The following is a 26,283-nucleotide window of genomic DNA, read 5'->3' on the forward strand; positions in this document are numbered from 1 at the left end:
TGGTAAATTGATGAGAGAGAAGTCTCAAGTTCGATTCCCCACTATGAGCTTTTATTACAGAGTAAATAAAATAACACTAAGGGAGCGTTTAGTTCGCGGATTATAGGTATTAGGTATGGGTTTAGAATGACCAAAACCCATACCATATATTTGGTTGTTAAAAATATGATTTTTAAACTCATACCTCAAACCCATGAGGTATGGGGATTAGAAACCTTGAGGGGAAGGTGGGTTTGGCTCATTCCATTCCCTTAGGTATCAAATATGAAATGAACCAATCACATGGTATTAAGTATCAAGTTCTAACCCGATACCACCTCAACCCTATTCCTGATTCCAAACCTATACCACTCTGCAAACCAAACGCCCCCCTAAGTGTTATAAAAGAGCCAATTATCATACTCTAGTGATTTATATATTTAAAACTTAAATATTTTCAATACTAAATTAAGGCGCAATTATAGGAGTATTAGTGATTTAGTGGAGCTGCATACATTATATAGCAGCCTCCCAAACTAAAGGGATGAAAGAGATGTCTGATCATCTTAGATAACTGAGCTGCTGTCACTTGAAACCAGCAAGTTCACCTGAAATTCAAACATAAATTTGGAGAATGTCAGCCATACTAACATGCTGATCAATAAAGTGAGAAGCGAAGGAATTTGTTCTAGCTTAATGATTCACTTCTGACTTCAAGATCGGACGCATGTAAGCTGCTAAATGCTGTCACCAAAATCCCAAGTGAAGAGCAAATAAACAAAAACAAATACTGTCAAAATTGTCCTGAAACCAATGCGAATTTCGCAAGCAAAATTGGTTCTGTAAAGTTGTAAACCTATAGGCGATACACAACACGTTTATTAAGCAACATTCATAATTAAACAGCAAAGCCAAAAAATTCCAAACACTAGACTTCAAATACATTACTCTGTCAAAAAAGAGGTACTCATCCAAGGAAGAGGAGCCAACAATAAACACAATGACACTAGACTTCGAACATTGATCCAAATATCGAGTAGCTCAGTCAGCTAAAGCAGTTTTTAACTTCTCTAAATCCTATGGGGAAAAAATCATGGTTAGATCAAAAAATATTACTCCATATGAACAGTGGGAAATTACATATCAATACAGTGGAAGAACAAGGTATCATCCTAAAAAGCCTACATAAAAGCATGCCAAATCACACTGCACACTTGAAAGCAAAAATGTCGAAAAAGCATCAGGCACCACAGACATAAAGAGGCTACTAACACCACATAGTTGCAAAACACCTCTACCCCATAAACCTAAATATGGAATATATGTCATATGATCATTATGCTCCAACCCAAATCATCACCATAAACGAGCACAGAACACCTCTAAAGCACCTTTTGTTTTCTTTTCATGAAAACTATCAGACTCACCAACATATGGTCCATAAACAAAACAGCACAACCTAAACTCCACTTTCCAAATTAAAAAGCTCAGTTCATAAAGTGTAGGCCACCTCACAAGGAAAGAAAAGATCAGGATCAGATCCAGATTTTTGACAGACAGAGATTACACAATCAATGTTATCCTCCCATATACTCATAAACCATGAATGAGCCACATCGGAAACAAAAAGCTCTGATAGATAAGTTCATTAAATTTCAGAGATATGCAAGTACAGTTGAGTTTGGTGATTTGTTCTGATGAGTTCAATATAGCTCAATAATCATATGAGCTCAGATAAGAGAATTTCAAGTGAAAAAAATGAGGCCTACGTATAGATAGCTTATGTTAAAAGGATCGCTCCTCAAGCCCTCAAGGAATACACAAAATTTAAAGTGCCTAATTGCTTTCCCTGCATGACACCAAACAAAGAAGCGATTTCCCTTGTTTTTTTCTTTACAATCAAACTGTTTACTATGAGTTTAACAAAAGCACTTTTGGTAAGACCATCATTCTTTTCTGTTAAAATTAATCTCACCAAATAGTTATTTACCTAGAGTTAAGATAATCATATAAAAATAATACACAGCTAAATCAGTTGGTATCAAATGCATCAGAAAGTGAGTAATCAGCTACACCATCCTTGTACTAATACACCAAAAGCATATTTAACGCCCCACAAAATTAGTCATTGGCTTTAACATCAGGTACATGCTCATATAAATCAGATGAAAACTAAACAGCAACTCAATGCTCAGCATAAACCTTTGTGTTAATTTTGATACTGATGTGGCTAGCTTGGCCGCATCTTTTAAATGACTTACAGAAACAATAGTTCGCCGATGATTTTTTTTTTCCCAGATTCAACTATTTTATTATGAATTCATCTCCAAGCGCCCTTAAATACCAAAGATCAATAAAGATGCCAAACAAATGAAAATCACCTATAAATTTGAATTACTACCCCTGTTTCATGTTATTTGCAACAAAATGCAAAATTTGTTTGTGAGTGTTAAATGGAGAAGGAAGGATAGAGATGCATATGATAAGGAGAGAGAGAGGAAAAAAATGACAACTTAAAAAGAAAATAAAACATTTGTTGCATATAATAAAACATCCAATTTTGACAAACGTCGCAAATAATAATATGAAATGGAGGTAGATGGAGTACAAAGCACGAAGAAGACTCTGATGGAGACGAGAGTTCTAATTTTCTAAATGGAGTACAAGGAGCGAGATTGCATTCACCTTGCAGCGTATAATGAATATGATAGTAAATGTTGTCCAGAATCAACTAGGTAAAGGCCTTCATGACCCAAAAAAAAAAAAGACTTAATGAGAAGCCATACACTAAACAAATTAACAAGATGAAAATGCCTAATGGTTATTAACCTTTAAAATTCTTAAAATTTGATGAAAAGGGCAACATTGTAGGCAAAAACTTTTATCAAGTGTCGTTTAAAATTTTAAATCGTCTGAGTCACAGTTAGTCTAGGATAAATTATTGACTCATATATTTGAAAAAATATTAATTCGTGTTAATAAAAATTGTTTTTTACCACCAAAAAATTTGGACAAATTGTTTTTTACCACCTACTATTTTAAAAGTTGTATTTTACCACCAAATAATGTTCTAATAATTGTTTTTCACCACCTACCGTTAAGAAAACCGTTAAATCTAACGGTGTTGTAGACACCCATTTGTGTCTCCCAAAACCAAACCCGGTGATAAGTGTCTTTCACGTCGAATCATAATCGAATGAAGTGAAAGTGTGGAAAGGTCTAGTGTTGCGGAAAGTTTTAATTCTTTTCTCTTCTTCCTGTTTTGGAAAACTTTATTTTAAGAAAACAGCCAATCCAGTTTGGTTGGTCCATGATATGGATCCAATAGTGGTGTAGTTGGATGGGGCTTGCAAAGACCTTTCCGACGATATATTATAAGCCCAATTCCGATGAATATTGAGGAAGTTATGGCCAATTTACTAAACTGGGCTCGGTTTGAGCTTTATGTACGGCCCAATGATCTAGGGGAGGGCCTAATATAATTTATCATTCCTAATGCAATTAGGAATGGTTTTAGTCTTCTAGAACATTCTAGAAGGTTCTTTTCATTCCTAATTCAATTAGGACTTTTCAGAGTTTTAATCAAGATCAAATAGCATTTTCGATGGAATTATATTATTTTATCTTCCAGTACAGGAAATTTATCAGATTTTCGAAAACGTGTTGAAAACCACTTTGGCGTCCAACCCCAGGCCTTGGCGCCTGGAACTGCGCCAGACGCTAGCCATTGGCGCCTGGCGCTAGCCACTGGTGCCTGGCGCCAGTTAGCCAGGGTTGGCGCCAATGCATTTTTGTGATCTTCAGACTCTGTTTTGTTAAATTATCTTTTTTGGATGATTTTCTCTATAAATATCGTATCAAAAACTCCGTTTTCAATCATCATCTACATCTATCATTCACCAATTCTCTTTATTCTTAAGTTTTAATCAACTCCCTTCATTCACCAATTATCAATATTCATTCATCAAATTAGCATTCATCTACAGTCAAATAATCCTTTTTACTCATCTCTTTTCATCAACTTTCATTAACATTCATTCTTTCTTTTCTAAACTTTGCTTTTTAACACAAAATTCCGCATTCACAAGATCTAGAAACACCTAGCCATATTCGAAGTTGCCTTCGCTCTAGACGTGAAAGGTTTTAATTTCTGAAGGTTTGGTCCCAAATCTCTCTTTCAATTATTTAATTTAATTGTTTTGATTATTATTTTCCTTGAAGTTACTAACGCGTGTATTTTGTTCTTAGAAAGAGGTACGAGGCATCCAAGTAAGTACTTTAATGGTTTAATTGATATTATGATATAGAAATCATGCTTAGATTGTTATTTTGATTCCTAGTATCATGTCTAGGGTAACTTTAATATTAAGTATGATTAAAAGTATGATGCCTTTTATTCTCTTCCTAATATTTATGATTGTTAGTATCATGTTAGGGTTAAAAATTTGATTTTTATTGCTTAGTGACATGCTAGGATTTGTTATTAATCTTGTTAGTATCATGCCTAGGATCTTGCTATGCTTTAACATCATGATTATGATTGATATTATTATTATTAATGATGTTGATTGTTTATTATGTTGCTTGATATGCATATTATTTTATTCTTTATTGCTTGATCACCTTTTATTGCATGTTTAAAGGGAATTGGTACTTGCAATCACGCTTAATAAGATAATTAATAATCTTGTTAGGTTAATTGTGATTATAATTCAAGTGATCGCCAATAATAGTTTATTTGTGCATTAAATTCAACCAACATAGATTAAACAGGTTTAGGTTTAATCCTATTGATTGTATGTTAGTCAGAAAGCGCACATGAATACGAGCAGAATAAAGTAGAGGCCTATTATTAGGGCAGGTTCAATCTCTTTTAGGTTGGATTTGTACCTTCATCCCCGAACCCTTATTTGGTTCATGACCTTATGGAGTTGACGATCTCTTGGATCGTTAAGGGGTGTAACCTTCACCTCGTGAACGGTTTACAAGTTCCTTAAAAACTTGTTGGCGACTCTTTTGCTCTATCTTCTTCCCTTTTGGACGCCGCGGTACTTTAGTGTATGATCACAGTGGGGTTCAAGCTAGTGGGATTTTAAAGGCTTGAAATTATTCCCTACAGGTGTTAAAAAACATTCTTCGATTTTCGTGCCCGAAATATGTTTTTTATAGGTTTAGGGGGCATTTTGGCCCTATGGATCCAATTTGAGGTCAAAATTGATAAAAAATGATCGGAAATACCTCGTTTTGCGTGTTCACGTAATTCGATGTATTTTTAAACACGCAAAACGAGGTATTTCCGATAATTTTTTATCAATTTTGACCTCAAAATGGTTCCATAGGACAAATGCCCCCCTAAACCTATGAAAAACATATTTTGGGCACGAAAATCGAAGAATTTTAAAAAATTCCGTTAGATTTAATGGTTTTCTAAACGGTAGGTGGTAAAAAACAATTTTTTGAGTTTTATTTGGTGGTAAAATACAACTTTTAAAATAGTAGGTGGTAAAAAACAATTTGTCCAAATTTTTTGGTGGTAAAAGTCAAAATTTCCATAAATTATTTCAAACCATTTTATTAATCTTAGTTAACTTGTTTAATCAAAGCGTAAAGCTCGACAAAATGGATCATTCTTTTTTTAAAGGCCAATAAAAGAACTTTACAGGAGGGTTTTGGGATGTTTAAAAGGGTTTAGCCTGAGGCCCATCTCTGTGGTTCCTAAGCAAACCCTAAGCTCCTCTATGAGTAGAGCTCTCATCTATCATTTTAGAGACACTAGAATAAAGCCACTTCATGAAATGGATAAGGAATTGGGCCAACTAAGCCAACCAAGCGACTAATCTTGAAGCACTATTCGAGGAGGGGCAAATCAGTCAAGCCTATCTCACCACCAATCACAACAGCAAGTGAGGAGCTGGCGCTACCAGACAACAGCCCAATTAAAGCCTGCGGGAGAGGAGAGCAACATGGAGTAGTGGAACCATGGCACATCTGAGTGAATGAAAACAAGTTAATTAAGAGCAAGTACTTTTTGTGATTCCAGTTGTATATTAATTAGGGGATGGTAGGAGAATGTATTTGGCATGAGATTAGACACATTTGAATTGAGACTTGTATCCTATAGATACTACCTTGGAGATTGGTAACCTGAAGTTACCGTTTTCTTCCTTATTCTATCAATCAAACAGCATTGGTAGCTGCCATATTTGCTCTGTTCTTGTTTAATATTCTGTTTTCCTTTAGTTGTTGAGAAGGTGAGGGTTGAGTCCCTCACACTCCACAACCACAACCTCTCCAGAGTTAGCGATATACTTACCAAAATCTAGAAGAAGAAAAACAAACATCAAACCACATGCGCCACTATACAAGAAGATGAATCCCAATCGACATCAAGCCTCTTTGGCCCTCAATGAACATCAAATCAAGTCACCATACAATTATGGGTGGTAAACTGGTAATTGAATAAGTAGAGGATTTAGAGATTGTAACTCAGTATTCAAATCAATAAATTTTACATTTCTTTCTGTTAAAAATAGATAAATAAACTTGACATCAATATATATTCATGGAAATAAGAAAAACAAGCAAAGCTATTAAAATGTGAGAATGAGAGAAGTATTAGGAGTAACATTTATTTATTAGCATACCACAATATTATATAAAGCAATATGTAATTCATTTTGTACTAAGAAGAAAGAAGTGGAAAAGTAAGACACACATTTTGTAAGAGATACAAAAATATTGTTTAGTGTTAAAATGTGAAGGCCCTCCTTATTTTACTCACTCTCACCAAAATATATATAGTTAAGTTTGTTGTCATATGCATTGGCAATGTAATTAATAGTTATGCATGTAAAATCAAGTTGGCATATCAAATATAACTATGCCAATGTAACTAATCTTTCTATATAAATCATTGTAAACTCAAAAAAAAAATATATAATATTATCAATAATATCTTTTATAAACCCATTATACATATTTATATTTTTATATATATTATGCACAATTAGCACTATATCCTAACAGTGGTATCAAGAGAGAAGGCTCTAGCACGATTTCCGCATAGTTAGAAATATTTCATAAACATCATATTATCTACAAAAAAAAAAAGGCATTTACAAGCACAATAAACCAATAACAAGTTCCATTATTCAATGGTAGCAATTACGAATATTGGAGTATTCGAATGTAGACTGTCTTACACGCATTTGGCGTATGGGAAGTTGTTGAATCTGGTATACCAACAACTAAACCAAATGAAGGAGAATCTAGTGTAGGAAGAGTTGATTGGCAAAAGAAGGATGCCGAAGCATTAGCCAAAATTCACCTCGCTACTACAGACTCAGTTTTTCCTCGAATAATGAATGCTACCTCGGCAAAACAAGCATGGGATACTTTGAAAAGCGAATTTCAAGGGACTGAGAGAATGAAAATTGTCAAATTACGATCTCTTCAACTTGAGTTTGATAATTTGCAAATGAAAAAAGATGAAAGTATAAAAGATTACTTTGCAAGAGTAATAGAAATTGTGAATCAGTTAAAAGCCATGGGCCAAGATATAACTGATGAACGAGTTGTGCAAAAAATGTTATTAACTTTATCAAAAAAGTTTAATCTCGTTACACAAATTAAAGAGTCAAAAGATATTATCTTGCGGATTTTCTTGGTTCTACAAATACATTAACAAAGGATGAATACTAGGGATAATGAAACAGCGTCAGAAGGTCCAGAGGGAGCTTTCCAATCAAGGCATAATCCCTCTATCGAAACCTCATAATAATTCAAGAAGAAATTTCAAGAACAAGAATTCAAGCAACAAAGCCAGCAATACAGAGAGAAATCAACAAGGTAATTTTCCTCCTTGCAAAATTTACAAGAAAACAAATCACGAAGAAAAGAATTGTTGGCACAAGGGAAAATCGCAATGTAATTATTGCAAGAAATTTGGTCATACTGAAAATGTTTGCAGGTTTAAGAAACAAGCAAGCGTTCAAGAGACAATTGATGAAGAAGGCTATCTATTCTATGCTAATCAAGATTTTGGAATATGGTACAAGCCCATCAAAAATTTTGAACTAGTTGGATATTCAAATAGCGATTGGGCTAGATCCATAGATGATATGAAAAGCACCTCAGGATATGTATTTTCACTTAGAAATGGAGTATTTTCTTGGTTAAGTCAAAAGCAAGATACTGTGGCTCAATCAACTGCAGAAGCTGAGTATATTGCAGCTGAGTATATTGCAGAATGTGCAGCAGCAAATCAAGCAATTTGGCTAAGAAGAATCTTAGCAGAAATGGGTGAAGTTCAAAAACAGGCTACAAAAATATTCTGGGATAGTAAATCTGCTATTGCTATTGCTAAGAATCCATTGCTTCATCGAAAGACTAAACATATAAAAATAAAATATCACTTTGTTCGTGAAGTTGAAAGTGCAGGAAAGATTAGCTTAATTCACTGTGCCGATATATATTCACAAAAGCTCTTTCAAAAACAACTTTCGAGCACTTGAGAGAAAAGCTTGGGATTCAAAGGAAGTTCTTCATGGAGGAGTGTTAAAATGTGAAGGCCTTCCTTATTTTACTCACTCTCACCAAAATATATTTAGTTAAGTTTGTTGTCATATGCATTGGCAATGCAAATTAATAGTTATGCATGTAAAATCAAGTTGGCATATATCAAATATAACTATGCCAATGTAACTAATCTTTCTATATAAATCATTGTAAACTCAAAAAAAATATATAATATTATCAATAATATCTTTTATAAACCCATTATACATATTTATATTTTTATATATATTATGACAATTAGCACTATATCCTAACAAGTGTATTTGTGTGTCCACCACGCTTCCAAGAAAGTGGTACCAGAGCCACGTTATATATAAGACATGGCAACAAAAAATAATGTCGTAGCTTTTCGATACCCTAAACTCACAAAAGAAAATTATGACAAGTGGTCTCTACGAATGAAAACTATTCTTAGCGGAAAAGAACTTTGGGAGATTGTTGAGAAAGGTTTTATACAACCAGAAGATGATTCAAAATTAAATGAGGCAGCTAAACAACTTTGGAAACCGACGGGAAAAAGGATCAAAATGGACTTACGGTCATCCTTCGAGGATTGGATGATGATATGTTTGAGAAAGTTGCTAATGCAACCAACTCAAAACAAGCATGGGATACTCTTCAAAATTCGTTTGAAGGAGTAAGTAGAGTGAAGAAGGTTCATCTTCAAACTCTAAGAGGAGGGTTTGAAAACCTTGAGATGTCTGATATAAAATCCATCTCAGATTTTTTGGAAGAGTTTTATACGTTGTGAATCAAATGAAGAGGCTTGGTGAGTCAACGCCCGACTCTCGTGTAGTTGAAAAAAGATACTACGTTCTCTTAATTCAGATTTCAACCATGTTGTGGTTGCTATCGAAGAGGCCAATAAGGACTTAGATTCCATGACGGTTGACGAATTAAATGGGTCTATTATAGCCTATGAACAAAGAATAATTAAAAAAAAAAGGTAAAAAGGAAGATGAGCAACAAGTGTTGCAAGCTAAAATCTCTTTTAATAATAAAAAAGATACACGTGATAAGCAAAGATTTCAATCACGTGGTAGAGGCGGTTCATGAGGACATGGACATGGCAATGGACGTGGCCAAGGAAGAGGGAGAAAAGAACAAAACACTAATAATTTTTATAGAGGTGAAACTTCTACCAAAGGTCGAGTTGAGGAAGAGGTAGAGGGACGAACTAGTTTCAAACGGTAACAAAGCTAAAATTCAATGTTATAATTGTGATAAATATGGCCATTTTTGCATGGGAATTTTATTCACAAAAGGTGCAGGAAGAAACAAATCTTATTGACAAGAGATGAAAATTGCACATGGTATCTTGACAATGGAGCAAGTAATCCTATGCCGGAAGACAAAAACAAATTTGTTGATTTTATGACAGGGAACGTTACTTTTGGCGATGGCTCAAAAGTAAAGATTAAAGGAAAAGGTATAGTATTGATTGAATTAAAGGATTTTAGTCACAAATTAATTCCGGATGTCTATTATATTCCTAACTTAAGAAGTAATATCTTAAGTGTGGGTCAACTATTGGAGGTCAATGGATGTAAAAAAATAATGGAGGGACAAAAGTTGTGGCTATGTGATAGATACTCTAAGATTATAGCCATAGTCTCTATGCCAAAGAATAGAATGTTCTTCATAAACTTCTAAGCAATTGAATCTATGTGTTTGAAGACGAGTATTGAAGATCCATCTTTTTATTTATTTATTTATTTTTTTTAGGGATTGAAGAAATATTTGTTGAATTCATCTTTTTATTAGGCATATAAGATTTGGTCATCTTAATTTTGAAGGACTAAAGGAACTAGGTCACAAGAAAATGGTAAAAGAATTACCCCATGTTATCATCCGAATCAACTTTGTGAAGCATGTTTACTTGGCAAACATTTAAGGAAGCCCTTTCCAAAACAAACTAATTCAAGAGCTCAAAAGCCACTTGAGTTAGTGCATTCAGATTTATGTGGACCTATCAAACCCCTATCACTCGGTAAAATTCATATTTTATGCTTTTCATTGATGATTATAGCAGAAACACATGAGCTTATTTCTTAAAAAATAAATCTAAAGCTTTTGAAACTTTCAAGAAGTTCAAGGCATTAGTAGAGAAAGAAAGTGGTTATAAAATAAAAGCGTTAAAGACTGATAGAGGTGGTGAATTCACATCAAATGAATTCAACAAATATTGTGAAGACCAAGGAATTTGACAGGCGTTTACTGTTCCTAGAATACCACAACAAAATGAGGTTGTTGAAAGGAAGTTTAGAACCATTTTCAACATGACAAGATCCATGTTGAAAAATAAGAAGATGCCAAAAGAATTTTGAGCGAAAGCAGTTGCATGTGCATTTATCAAATCTTTCCCAACAAAGAGTTTAAAGAATGTGACACCTCTAGAGTGGATGGAAGTCAAGTGTATCACATCTTCGAGTATTTGGTTCCATTGCATATGCACAAGTTCCCAAGCAATTGAGGTCTAAACTTGATGATCGAAGTGAAAAAATCTTTTCATTGGATATGATGAAAAGTTTAAGGGTTATAAGTTGTTTAATCCAAACACCAACAAGTCATAGCAGAGACATAGAGTTTCATAAAGAGGCAACATGGGATTGGAGCACAAAAGAGGAAGAATCTTACAACTATCCTTATTTTAAAGAACAAAATTCAACGAACACAACATGTTTCAGAGACTGCTCCCACTACTCCACCATCATCTCCTCAAATATTATCACCTTTATTACATTCAAATGGAGATTCATCTAATTCAAGTGAAGGAACAAAAAAGTATAAGTCTTTCTGATCTTTATGAAATGAAAGAAAGGTTAGAAGATAATACTTCTTTATTTTGCTTATTCAGTGATATTGAACTAATAAGCTTTAATGAAGCAACAAAACAAAAGGAATGGAATCATGCCATGAATGAAGAAATACAAGCCATTCAAAAGAATGAAACACGGGAATTGACACCACTCCCGAAAGGAAAGAAGGCAATAGGAGTCAAATGGGTATTCTAAATCAAGAGGAGTGCTAATGGTAATGTTGAAAGATACAAAGCAAAACTGGTTGCTAAAGGCGATAGGAGTCAAATGGGTATTCAAAAGCAGGGAATAGAATATGAAGAGGTATTTGCCCCAGTTGCCCGACTAGAGACAGTGAGGTTGCTAATTTAATAGCAGCGCAATTTCAATGGAAGACAATGAAGGGACAAAAGAATAAAGTAATTAGGTTGAAAAAGGCTTTGCATATATGTGGATGATCTTATATTCACATGAATTAGTACTGAAATGTTTGAAGAATTTAAGAAAAGAACGGCATGCGAATATGAGATGACGGAATTGAAGTAACTCAGAGTGATGAAGGAATTTTAATCTCACAAGATGCTTATACAAAAGGAGTATTGAAGAAATTCAATATGTTGAACGTTAATCAAGTGAGCACTCCAATGGAGTATGGAGTGAAATTGTCAAAGAATGATTTGTATGGACAAAAGGTAAATCCAACCTTATTTAAGAGTCTAGTAGGAAGTTTAAGATACATAACTTGCACTAGACAGACATATTAATTGTCGTTAGACTAGTAAGTCACTTTATAAAGAATCCATCTCCTCTTCATCTGAATACTGCAAAGAGAATTATCCCGCTATTTAAAAGGCGCATTAGGTCATGGGTTAATATACTCTACTTCACATGATTTCAAGCTTATGGGATATTGTGATAGTGATTTTGCTAGAGACATTGATGATCGTAAAAGTACAACGGGTTATGTGTTTCTACTAGGAAACATTGTTGTTCCATGGAGTTCAAAGAAACAACCAATTTTACACTATCTACATGTAAATCAGAATTCATTGCTGCTACTTCGTGTGATTACTAAAGGAACTCCAACTACCACAAAAGGAACCCACTAAGATTATGACCGATAACAAGTCAGCTCTTGCTTTGGCGAAAAACCCTGTCTTTCATGACCGAAGTAAACATATTAGTACAAGATTCCCTTTTATACGGCAGTGCATCGAATAGAATGGAATTGAATTAAAGTTCGTAAAGTCTTTGGATCAAATTGCGGTTATCTTTACGAAGCCATTGAAGTTTGAAGATTTTAATAGGATGCATAAGCTAATTGGTATTGTGAGAAAGTCAAGTTTAAGGGGGAGTGTTATAAATAGATAAATAAACTTCACATCAATATATTCATGGAAATGAGAAAAACAAGCAAAGATATTAAAATGTGAGAATGAAAGAAGTATTAAAAGTAACATTCATTTATTAGCATACAACAATATCATATTAACGCAATATATAATTCATTTTGTACTAAGAAGAAAGAAGTACAAAAGTAAGACACACATTTTGTAAGAGATACAAGAGTATTGTTTAGTACATGTGTTTACCTCTCTGTCTGTTTGAAATATATTTGTGTGTCCACCACGCTTCTAATTGTAATACCCCAAATTTTGGAGTATTTTTAGTCAACGATTTCTTTTCAAAAATAAATAAATAAGCTTAATAAATCCATATATGAACAGGCTTCACACCAATAGTATATGAAGTTCCATAAAGTGATAACTTCATTTGGTTTTGAAGAAAATATCATGGATCAATGTATATACCACAAGGTTAGTGGGAGTAAGATATGTTTCCTTGTGTTACATGTAGATGATATTTTGCTAGCAGCTAATGATAAAGGGTTGTTACATGATGTGAAACAATTTCTTTTAAATAGTTTTGATATGAAGGATACGGGTGGGACCGAGCCCTACATCAACAAAATACTTGAAAGATTTAATATGAAAAATTGTTCACCAAGTGTAGCACCTATTATAAAGGGTGATAGGTTCAAATTGGACTAGAAGGAACAAATGAGAAATATTCCTTATGCTTAAGTTGTTGGAAGTATTATACTAGACCTGACATGCCGTTGGAGTATTGGGAAGATATCAAAGTAACCCAGGTCTTAATCATTGAAGGCTGGTTCAAGGATTACATGCTTATGTATAGAGGAACGAAAGATCTTGAAGTTGTGGGCTATTCTGACTCCTATGTGTGGATGAACAGAAGATCTTGAAGACTATTCTGACTCCGATTACGGTGGCTACATTGACTCGAGAAAATCCACCACAGTATATGTGTTCATGGTAGCTGATGGTGCCCTCTCTTGGAGAAGTGTGAAGCAGACCTTAATTTCTAATTCTATTATGGAAGCTGAGTTCATGTCTTGTTACGAGGCTACCTCACATGGTGTTTGGCTAAAAGGTTTCATCTCTGGGTTAAGAGTTGTTGACTCTATCATTCGCCCAATAAGGAACGTGCTCAAGAAAAGAAAGTGATCATAGAACACATTAACTGGATTGATGATTGATGATTGTTGATCCCTTGACCAAAGGTGTGCCAGTTAATGGTTGTTTCTAGGGGTCATGCAGAAAAGATGGTACTTGAATTTGTCATGTGAAACATTTATATGTTGTACTCCCTCCGTGTTTTAAAAGGTATTACAGTTTGACCGGCACATAGTTTTAATCAATTTAATTGATTTAAATAAATTAAGAGGTAAGTGGGGTAGTTGGAATATTAAAAAATTATAAAAGAATGATTTAGGATTAATACTTTATTGAAAAGTAATAAATGTGAGAGGAAAGATATAATAAAAAAAGTAGTATTGAGTTTAGGTGGAGACCATGAAAGGAGAGAGATATATAATATTTAAATATAGTTTTATGTCATAAAAGGAAGTGTAACATTTATTAAAACACGGCCGGATTTTATAAGTGTAACACTTATTAAAACACAAAGAGAGTACTGAAACCTTTTTCAATCAGTTTTGATATTTCTTGCATTATTTGAATTTATGTACGTAATTTTGAAAATTTAGTGATTTCAATAAGAAATGTCATTTTTGTTTGACCTAGAGTGAACATGAGATTTACTCATTAAGTTGTATGAGTGATGGAAAGCTGAATATATTGTGATACATGGAAGATTAGTTTTCGTCATTAAGGAATTCGTCGCTATGATTTATATATTTAGTATTCTATTTAAAGGGACCAAGTGGCAGAATGTTGGATTTATTTTGAAAATAAATAATACTTAATTAAGTTAAGTGGTCCATTTATCTTGGAAATTTGTTTTCCGAACGGGGCGGGGCGGATGTTGGTCTTCCTATCCACATCCCTACCTAACATTTTCATCCCCATCCTCGCGCCGGGTCCAAAATTCATCCCTATTCTCACCGGCGGGTACAACTCTAAAACCATCCCGCCCCAGCCCCAATTGGATATCCACCCCCACCAAAGACCCGCCCAATCCCCACCCAAGACCCACCTAATCTCCGCCTCTTAAATACATAATCCAACAAAATAATAATTAATACGGATTAAAATAATTTTTAAAAAAAAACATTCTTGATATTACACACGTTTTTGTTTATAATATAAGTGTAGTATAAAGTATTATAATTAATATTTTATTTCAAGTAATTATTTTATAAAATAGTATAAACGTACTACCTCCGTTACATATTATTTGCAACGATTAGACATTTTTTCTCTCTACTTTATGTCAAATCGTTGCAAATAATATGTAACGGAGGTAGTATATAATTTTGTTTATAAATATATATAGATGTTGGTATGAGATGGGGATGGAGTGGGTACAAAGAGGGGCGGGCACAACTTAAAATCCACCCCCGCCCCATCACCCATGGCGGGTATGGTTTTTATCCCCATCCCCGCCCCACCACCCGCCAAACCAAGACCCGTCCCCGCCCCACTTGGGCGGGTCTCCTACTTGACTCGCCCCACAAACATCCCTAACTGCATTCAACTCTCAAATACGCATAAACATCATCAAAAGTGATAGCGAGTGTTTAGCACCAAAGTTAAGAAGAGTTCATTCGCGATTTTGGCGTCGCGGCAAGGTTATTCGGGTCTTTGTCTTCCTCATAGTTAACATGCAATGGCAAGAGGTAAACTCATAAATTAACGCTTCCACAATCATGAATTGTATGTTTATAATTCAACTATTCAAGCTATGAACATGTTTTTGTTATTCATGATTTACACGTTGCACAATCAAAATATACGCAGAAAAAAAAAAAAAAAAAGAATACGGGGTATGATACAAGGAATTTTATAAAAAGCAGTAAGATTGAATTTAATTAAAGACGAAGCAAGTAATACCATGAAGAGTAATGAACAAGTACCTTTTTTTGGTACAAATTGTACAATTGCATTCCTAACATTGATATACCTAAAATCAAAACAGCAACAAAAGCTAGAAAAATAAATCAAAATTTACTTCATTTGAAAACGGAATTATTATAATCAACAATGAAATTTGGGGTTTCACAAATTAGCAGCAACAAATTTGCCATAGTTAGAACATAATTATACAAAATTAAAGACTAATAAGACTGCAATTTTGAAGCAAGTTAAAAAGTATAGATTGCCATACATAAAACATAATTATACAAAATTAAAGATCAATAAGTCTGCAATTTTGAAGCAATTAAAAAGTATAGAAATTAGAACCACTAACCTTTTTTTGAAGGTAATACAACAATTCAGGTTATTGGAAGTGCAATCATCTTCCGACTCACTGATATAGGAGCATGGAATAGAACACTCTAGGCATTTTTTTCAGCGATGACGACTTGCGAGCCGGCCGAGCCCCCCGCCACAATTTTGAACGTTTTAACGGAGAACTGGATGGTCTTTGTCTCTTTGAATTTTGAACGTTTTCATGGGCCGGACTATGATGAGTATAGAAAATTTAAACAAGTATGAGTTAATCCAGGAAAGTAGTAATTTTATCAAAAAAAAAAAAAAAAAATAGTAATGCATAACAAATATTAAAATGGAAAAATTGACATGAATATTATAACCTTTGTTCGATCTGCCATAAATAAAACCACCTTTTGATAATCCCCCAATAAAACGACTTTTGCACATGATCTTCTAAGAATATGATAAAAAAAACCGGTAACTTGTTAAGTAGGTTAAAGATGGACACGTGTTATCCTATGATTAGGTAGATTTTTTTATTTTAATTTTAACATATTTCTTTTTAGGAAATAAATTAATATTAAAAAATTTAATCAAAAAAATTAAAAAATTTAATTAAAAAAAAAAAAACAAAAAAAAAATCCTCCCCACCAAGCACCGGCAGCACCACCTTCCCCTCCAAAATCCGACTGCAACTTCGCAGCCTACTAGCCAAACACCCACCAATTCAACAACCATCAAAACCGCCCAGCCACCACGCACCTACCTCACATAGTCACAACCCCACCTTATCTCAACACCACACAACTCCAACCTCCCCCTTTCCACCACCATGCCGCAACCAAACAGCCAGCAGCATCGCAAGCAACCCACAGCCCGCAGCATCGCAAGCAAACCACAGCCCGCAACCCCTACTCTCCTTCGCAAATAAGTGAAACAATCCACAACCAGAACCCTCTCCCTCTCCTTCGCAACCCGCAAAACCGCCTAGCAGCACCGCAACTTCTCCCTCTCTCTCCAGCCTAAACCCGCCACCTCTTTCTCCATTGTAGCCCAGACCCGCACACCAAAGCCACCGCTCATACTCAAGCAGTCGATTCACGGGAACGGGATTCACAAGAATGGGGGGTTTTGTTTTTTTTTTTTTTAAAAATCATATTAAAATCAATTTTTTAAATAAATCAGTTTTTTTTTAAAAAAAATAACAAATTACAAAGTGACACGTGTTATCAAAGTTATTAAAATCGGGATTCTACAAGGGGCTATCGGAATCGAATCGTAAAATCGAGTCGTAGAATCGTAAGACTCTACCGACATGCATAATCAAGATGTCAAATATAAATTTAATTAAATATATTGAAATTATGAGTTTGAAACCTAATTATTGATAGATAATAGTTATTTAACCATTAAGCAATCAATAGTTGACAATATTTATTTATAAAAACCTATATGAACATTTTTTTTACTTGTAAGGACTTCGTTAGTTCAGAAAAATATGTAGAATCGTAAATCGAATCGTATGATATACATGAATCGTAAAATCGTAAGATTCTAAGATTTAAATCGGGATTTTAATAACAATGCGTGTTATACTTACCCATCAAACAGGTTACCAACCGGTTTTAACCTATTTTTGGAAGATCGTGTGCAAATGTCGTTTTATTGGGGGATTATCAAAAGGTGATTTTATTTATGGCAGACCGAGCAAAGGTCATAATATTGGTGCCAAATTTTCCTATTAAAATACTACTTTGCTTTAAAAAATATTAAGATACTACTTCCTCTGTGTTTTAATAAATATTATAATTTGACTTTTTTAACTATTCAATATAATGGTTTTGACTCGATTAGCGTACAAATATACAAAAAGATAAATGTTATTGTAGAATACATTGTTAAATTCATTATAATGTATGCTTTTATATAATACTCTCTCCGTTTTTAAATACTTGCTTCATTTCTCCATGTGCGGAGATTTAGGAGAAATTGGAGAAAGTAATAAAATATGGAGATAGTGGGGTGGGTGGAAGAATAAAAAATTGTATAAAGTAAAAGTAGTTGAGAGAATTAGAGGAGAGAGAATATGAAATTAATAAAAAAATAATTTAAGTTGGGTCCACTAGGTGAGAGAAATTAATTAAATATTATAAAAGTTTTCTAAATAAGAAAATGGAGCAAGTATTTAAAAACGGTCGGAAAAGGAAAATGGATCAAGTATTTAAAAACGGAGGGTATCATTTTTTCCTATAACTAGGGGAGCTCACTCGCGCGATGCGCGCGGCATGGCTAGCCATCACAGGGATGTTATGTATTAGAATCTCGTAATTTACAGACTTTTAGTTACCTTTGAATTACACTTATTTAGTAAGATTTTTCTTTATATAATTATGTTGATCCATAGACATTATATTATATATTTTATTATAAAAACATATTTTGTGTTTCAATGATTTTTTAAAACGATGTATTTTTAAAGAAAACCTAGAGCTATTATTTCATAAGTTTGGAACTTTATATATCATTCCATGACTGGGGAGGTGTTGTCTCACACAAATCAATGGAAATTTGGATAGTGTGAATGAGGTAATTATCAAAAGCACCCCTTTCTACTAGTCTAGATATTCTTCTAGTTTAACAAGTGCAGAAATACAACACTTAAGGAATAATGGCGAAGCCTAGTCACTATGTACGATATAGAATCCTTGAAATTCGATTTTCGAGTAATACAGTTAGTTGTTCAGTCAAAGTTGACTAAGTTGACTAAATTAAATCATTTATTTTCAGAGGGGAAACCACAAGGCTATGTATTATTGAAACTTTTGAAAGCTAAATAAAATTCGAAGATACAAATTCCTCAATAAACACAAGGTTATGTAAAGAAATATATTTACTTGTAATTAGATAGTCTTTGGATCATATGATGGAGGAAATAGTAGATATAAAAATAATTCCTTTCATGGGATTAAATCAGGACAGTAACACAAAAAGTAAAGCAAAATATATCTTCAAACCTCTTTATCCAAATACATTAGACTATAATACATCTGTGAGACATAATAACCATGGGCCAAAGAACACTCATCCACAAAGTTACTTCGTTTGACTCCCCTATATATCCGACTAAAAGAAACTATATTAAAATTACTACAATAACACCAACATAAGACCCCTTTAACGACTTATCCTTGATCATTTTAATGGTCTTCAAGCAATTACTTTGATCTTTACTCTCCACCACCACGGAAGTAGCATTGTAATTGTATCGCATTGACATTTACAACCTAAAAGACAATTTATTTCACCTTCGCTATGCTAGCGCTCCTTGCATTTCTTACCTGACAACTGGTAGCCCACAACACTTACAACATAACCACACTTCGGCCAACACCATTATTACCCTAAATTGCAGCATTAACATCAACATCCTGGTTCCTATCAAGTTTTTTCAAGATTTTGACACATATAGGAATACAACTCTAGTATGCATCATAATTATTCGACACTAAAGCAACCATTAGGCTCACAGTAGCTGTTAGAACACTTAAATTGAGTTTCCGAAATTTCATCATTACTATTACTACTACAACTACAGATAATACGAAAAGACCCAAAAACGAAATATACATGGGGAGAAAAAAAAAAGGATGCACTGCATTAATACTATTACAACAACTATTTTCTCTCTCTTATACTACAGAAGGAACTAAACTATTTATCAGTTGGATTTTGCAGTATATGATAACAATACTATATATTTAAAAACACCAAAGGCCACCATTGCACCAAATTAACTCATCAAAGATTAGAAACTATACAAAAACGAACAGACAATTGCTTTTCCTCTTTCTGAAATTAGTCACATGCATTCTATCAAAGCTCCATTAAGATATATAGTTCTCTTACAAAGTTTAGATCTATGACTTCTACATTTCTTATTCTAAAAAAAATTAAAATTCAGCTGCTCTTAAAAGATCGAGTTGGATTTCATGTATATTGCCAACTACCATATCCCTAAACCAAACAATAATCATTTTCAATGTATATTTTCACACCTTGAAAGCAGAGGAATAAATAACAAACTTAATATCTTGTAAAAACCTAGAGTTATTGTAAATTCAACATTGTATTTATTAAATTGGTTTATGGAAATGTCATGATTGCCAAGAAAACAAATCTAAGAGGTAAACACTATAATTTACATTGTCGTGCAATAAAAAGGCTTAAAGAAGCAGGGGTTACTTTAGTTCTGATCAGGTCAATTGGATTTTTCTAGCATATATATTCACTTGAACTATCAACCTATAAGAAACTTTAGCAGCAAATGAACTCTAGGCATAGATAATATAACTTCCCACTTGTTACCCAGAGCCAACAAATATTGATTTTTATTCTTCCTCATACTATGACTCTTATACTCCTTCAGCCCATATTTGGTCTAGAAGGTGAGATTAAAGACTCATTACCAGCAAGGGCAGCCCACAAAAATGTGTCAGCAATCGACACATCATGGCCAACCAATATGGTATTAGTCGATAAGTAGGCATCCAGATAGCTGCAACCTACTTCAAACTAAGATCCATCCTTCTCAAGATTAGGTAGATACTCCAATAATAGATCAATCTGTACAGAAAAGCATACAGCATCAGAACCACAGTTTAGGTTAAAACATCTGAGCTGTTAAGACCAAATTGTATAGAGAATATAGGGAAAAAAAACTTTCCAGTTTAATATAAATCTTTTGCATATAGAGTCAGTTTATCCGCAACTCTGCCAATATATCGAAGAAGGACCAAGGTTCCACGGAGGTTTGACCTATGAGACCAAAAGACAGATATGAACAAGGCTTTAGTAGTCTGATATATAAAGTTTTCATCAATGATAAATTTGCAATAGAAGAACCCATGTTTGATATTGGCCATGTTTGGTAATTGGCTTTTCAATGGCTTTTTGGTTAGCTTTTGGCTTTTGGCTTTTTTAGGTGGTCAAATAGCCAAAAAATGTGTTTGGTAATTGGCTTTTTAGTCCGCAAAAAAGCTGGCTTTTAAGCCAAAATAAAAAAGTTGTTTTGAGTAGCTTTTTTGTTGGCTTTTGGCTTGTTGGCCCACAAATTATCTAATAAATAGCCAACAACCAACAATTAATTTACCAAACACTTTAATAAACAGCCAGCTTAAACAGCCAATTTCAAAAGCCATTATAAACAGCCAAACATTCCAGCTGGTCAAACAAGCCAAGTGAACCAATTAACTGCCAACAGCCATTTGCCAAACAAGGCTATTAACTCCCAATAACCCATAGAAAAAGTCACATACCAAATTCAAGTATAAGAAATGGGCATGTATAGGGTAAGCTAAAAGATAGATGCCACGACTCCCTCCCCTTAATGGCTTTTAGTTTGGTTGGACACATACAGAAAAACATGAAACTATACTAATCCTTCCAAACAAAAATAAGTTCAATTAAACCCGGCATACATTCTATTTTAGCAAAATCACATAAATAAACATGAAACTCTAAGGCCTAATTAGTTTTAATATATATGTAGATCAAGTTACTCTGTCGCACCTCAAAATGGTTAAGGGAAACATCTTAAAACAATAGATCAAATTAAATACCAAACTCACATTAACCAAGTTTTCTTATGAAGAGCACGAGAATATATTTCTTCAGCAAAAGAACGGGCTTTAGTCTATGATGATAGCCCAAATTCCACTTGCATACCCATAACACCACCGGGGGAGAAGCCTGCTTAGCTGGAAAAAAAAAACGCGCAAGATCAAGGGGTGTTTGGCAATTGGCTTTTTGCCTAGCTTTTGGCTTTTAAGTTTGGTCAAACAGCCAAAAAATATGTTTGGTTGTTGGCTTTTTTATTGGCTTTTAAGCTAGCTTTTCCGCCAAAAGCTAATAAGAGTAGCTTTTTTTATTGGCTTTTGGCTTGTTGGTCTACTTTATCACTAATAAACAGCTAACAATCATTAATAATTTTACCAAACACTTTTGAAAACAGTCAGCTTAACACAATAACTTAAAAGGCCAACCCATACGGCTAATACTTCCAGCTAGTCAAACAAGCCAAGCCAACAACCAACAACCAACCGCCGATTGCCAAACAACCCCAAAATATATACTATAATCAATTCGTCTCAATTCAATTGATAGACTAAATAAGGGTTGTGAAATTCTATCAATCGATTATTCAATCTAACCAAAGGAGAGAAATAGTGAAGAATGAAAGCAGAAAATATGAAATTTAAAGTGCGATTATCAGCATAATTAAACGCCAATTTAGAGATACATGCATTGATTCAGCATAATCTATCAATTGATTCAGATGCATGCATTTCAATTTTTTTTCGCTATTCAAATTGATGAAACAAAAACATAGACAGGAAGCTTACTAATAAATCCAGATTGTGAAAGTGATACTCAATAATTTTTTACAAAAATTACCTCACGTTATAAACTGATTTAATGGAAGAGAGAAAGTTCAGTACGCACTTCAATGAAGAACTCGTAGGTCGCTTCAATAGACCACAGACCTCGAGGAGGAAGGAGAAAGAAAAAGAAAGGGGCGTTTAAAGAGAAAGGAGATCAAAATAACTTTAGGCATATTAATGGAGGATAAAAATGTAAATAAACTTTTTGAAGGTAAAATTGAAATCACACTATTTATAAGAACAACTTTATACTAGGGATAAGGTAGGGAAATTTTACTAACATTTAATTAGATAAATTAATGGTCAAATTAGTGTCTCGATATGTGTGTTTGGTCAAACTGTAACACTTTTTTAAACATAGAGGGAGTAGATGAAGCCCGTGCGGGCCAATTGACCAAATTGGTAATTAAAAAATAACCTTAGTGATAAATTGGTAAAAAAAATAACTCTAGTGACAATATTGCTAAAAAAAATAAAACAAAAAACTTGAGCTACAATTTGGTAAATAAAATAATCCCATGCGACAATTAACCCAAAAACACAAAAATCTCCGACAAATTACTCGTGAATGCTTAATTTATTTCGTTTTCATGGTTTTTTTTACCAACCCTTTTTATGAAAATAACAATTTCAAGAAAAAAAAATGTTAAGTATCAATTTTCATTTAAGTTTCATACCCTTTATTAACGAAATTTTTGTAAAAAAAAGTTGGAAATAAATTTGGTATCAGGATTTAGCAAAATATAATGGGATGACATATTAATTCAAAATTATGAATAGGAAAATAAATTTAAAAACACGAAAACAACTTAAATAGGATTTTTAAAGAGCTTATAGGAAAAAAAAAAGATTATTTGGTCTAAATGTCTTGAAGTTTATTGTTTTTACCAAATTCTCTCATATGGAAAGTTTTTATACCAAATTGTCACTAAGGGTCTCTTTTAATAATTACCAATCTGGTCAATTGGCCAGCCCGTGCGATACACGAGTTGTTTGTATTTTTTAAATCAAACATTTTTTTATTTATGTGATAAATTTGCTATTTTATTCGTTGTGCCTAGTATATCATTTAATATTTTATATTAAAATAAATTGTAAATTTTCTTTCATTTGTTTATACTCCCTCGGTTTCTAAATACTTTCTCCATTTCTCCATATGCGGAGTTTTAGAAAAAATTGGAGAAAGTAATAAAATATGGAGATAATGGGGATTGGTGAAGGTAAATTAGAAGAGAAAGAATCTAAAGGTAATAAGATATAATTCTATTCACTAATTGAGAGAAATAAATTAAATATTGTAAAAACTTTTCAAATAAGGAAATGGAGCAACCGAGCAAGTATTTTAAAACGGACGAAAATGAAAAGTGGAGCAAGTATTTAAAAATGGAGGGAGTATAAACTTAATTAATTTAAACTTTAAAATTTCATTTGCCAATTTTCCTTTTTTAATATTTGAATTATTTAATTCTAAAAGAATTTACGAATATCTTATTTAATTGGCTACATCTAAAATTTATAATCTTACATGGCGCGTTAAGATAATTTAATCCTACATTTCTCTCTAAAAACTCGGGAAAATACTGCTCTTTATATATATACTAGTTTTATGTCCGGCGATGCCCAGATTGATAAAATTTTAAGATAACATTTTTATGTTAAATATGGTTGTAGACACCCAAACGTGTCTCCCCAAAACAAAACACAGTGATGAATATATTTCACGTCATGTGATTATCGAACGAAGAGAAAATGTGGAAAGTCTAGTGATGTGGATGTTTTTAATAAATTACTTTCTTTCTGTTTTCAAAAATATTCCTTTTTCTTACTCTATTTATGAAAACGTTCAATCTAGTTTAGTTTGGTCCATGATAAGGGTCCAACAATGGTGTATTTGGATGGGGCTTGAAAAGACCTTTCCAACAATATATTAAAGCCCAATTCCGATGAATAATGAGGAAGTTACGGTCAAAATACTAAACTGGGCTCAAACCGGATTTCACTTACGGCCCAATGATCATGTGGGGGTCCAAAGGTTTAATCCTATTCCTAAAACTAATTAGGATTTATTAGAATCTTCTATGAGTTTCTAAAAGATCTTAATTATCCTTTTTGAAAAGATAAAATTAAAGAGTTTGAAATTGAATAAAACTTTCCTTTTTTTTAAGTCCTAATTCTATTCGAATTTAAAGATGTTCAAAGACAGTCAGATATTATTTTTGTGCCTCATAATCTTTATCCAATTCTTATATGGTTGGATAAATTGAAATTATCTTTCCAATAATATATTATAATATTAATTTCGAACTATAACGAAAAAGATATGAAAGAAATATGAAACTCTATCCAAAACTGACACTCTTCCACTATTTCAGCAATATATTTTTATCTATAAAAGATTTTAATCTGATTCTAATTGGGTTGGAAAGTAGACTTCAAAAGCTTTGCAACGACATATTATATGACTTTTTTGGACTTCTGTATCAAAAGATATGATAAAAACAAAATCCGCAAAAAAATTGTACAGGCGCCAAACAACAGGTCTGTCGTCTGGCGCTAACTCCTGTCGTTGACGAAAGGAGTTCTTTTTATTCCGAATAGGAATCGAACTCTTTTATATCGTTTCCGAGCTATTTTTTCTATAAATAGGGGTCATATCTCCCCGTTTTTAATGATTCACAATCATCATCTCTCTCTATTCTCTCTCTAAAAGCTAGAAGCTTTCCTTCTCTCTCTATTCTTTTTCTAAACCTTCCCTTTTACAAAATTCCACATACATTCGCTCTAGACACACATAGCCAAGTTCGAGGTTGCCTTCGCCCTAGACGTGAAATGTTGATAATTTCTGAGGGTCTGGTCCCATAACTTATTACAATTCTTTGATTAGATTTACTGTTTTATTATTTTCCTTGAAGTTACTAATGACGGGCGTTAGAACGGTCGCACATTCCACACTCAATCAAATAAATTTATAAATCCTAAAACTAACCCCTAAACAAGTCTAGTGGTAAGTTCGGAGTCGAACCACAAGGAACGGTAATGTTGGATTGTTCTCGATCTAATGCTTAAGCTACGCCGAAATCGGTTTATGGATAGTGGACACTACAACTACACTAAAACACATATAAAGAACAAGGTATGATAAAGTCTACTAGGGGAAAAGATCCACTTAGAACAATTAATAAGCTAATGAGAATCCATTTGATAATCAATCATGCAAAGAAAGAATTATAATGAGAATTAACTACACTCAAAAGTAATCTCTCAAATTCCTAGCCTAGATCCCTCATTGACTAGGTGCATAGAAGAAAATTACCCAAAATGCAATCAAATATATCAATTCTAATTCACAATCCCTTGTCAAACTAAAACCAATATGCAATTAAGTGTGCTATCATGGGAGATCAATCCAATCTAAAACAAACAACATGCCAACATCAATTCAATCAATTTAATCACACAATTATCATCAAATTTATCTCAAATAACTCAAACAATCATTACAAAGTCTCACTCAACACCTAGTAGAAGGGAAACTACTCAAGCATAATGAAAGCAACTAAATAAAGCAATAAGAGAAGAGAAAGTAAGAAATGCTCATTGATATAAGGTGGAGATCTTCAAATTCCTCATTTGATTATCCAAAATCCATGAAAACCATTGTGCTCCTCACTTTCTCTCTCTAAAATTTTGAGAGTTTCTCTCTCTAAAACCTAAAACTAACCTAAAAACTATTCTAAAACTGAAAAATCCTTTTTTCTTTAATGAGCAAAAAAAACTATTTATACCCCT

At 33.3% G+C, this 26,283-nt stretch overlaps 2 long non-coding RNA genes across 3 annotated transcripts; both read right to left on the minus strand.

Moving 5' to 3' along the window:
- Positions 1–7: 7 nt before the first annotated feature.
- Positions 8–17,205, minus strand: LOC110716614. Its single transcript, XR_002510530.1, has 3 exons — positions 16,089–17,205; positions 15,754–15,800; positions 8–587 (listed from the first exon to the last, which is right to left on the minus strand). It is a non-coding gene; the product is annotated as an uncharacterized LOC110716614 (long non-coding RNA).
- A 2,695-nt stretch (positions 17,206–19,900) lies between these two features.
- LOC110716644 lies at positions 19,901–22,659 on the minus strand. 2 transcript variants are annotated; one of them, XR_002510549.1, is made up of 3 exons: positions 22,508–22,659; positions 21,682–21,810; positions 19,901–20,869 (listed from the first exon to the last, which is right to left on the minus strand). It is a non-coding gene; the product is annotated as an uncharacterized LOC110716644 (long non-coding RNA). The 2 variants fall into 2 exon arrangements; XR_002510548.1 differs by having other exon boundaries at positions 21,682–22,645.
- Between the last annotated feature and the right edge of the window lie 3,624 nt (positions 22,660–26,283).

Source organism: Chenopodium quinoa, unplaced genomic scaffold, assembly GCF_001683475.1.
Source record: "Chenopodium quinoa cultivar QQ74 unplaced genomic scaffold, ASM168347v1, whole genome shotgun sequence".
Lineage (NCBI taxonomy): Eukaryota > Viridiplantae > Streptophyta > Magnoliopsida > Caryophyllales > Amaranthaceae > Chenopodium > Chenopodium quinoa.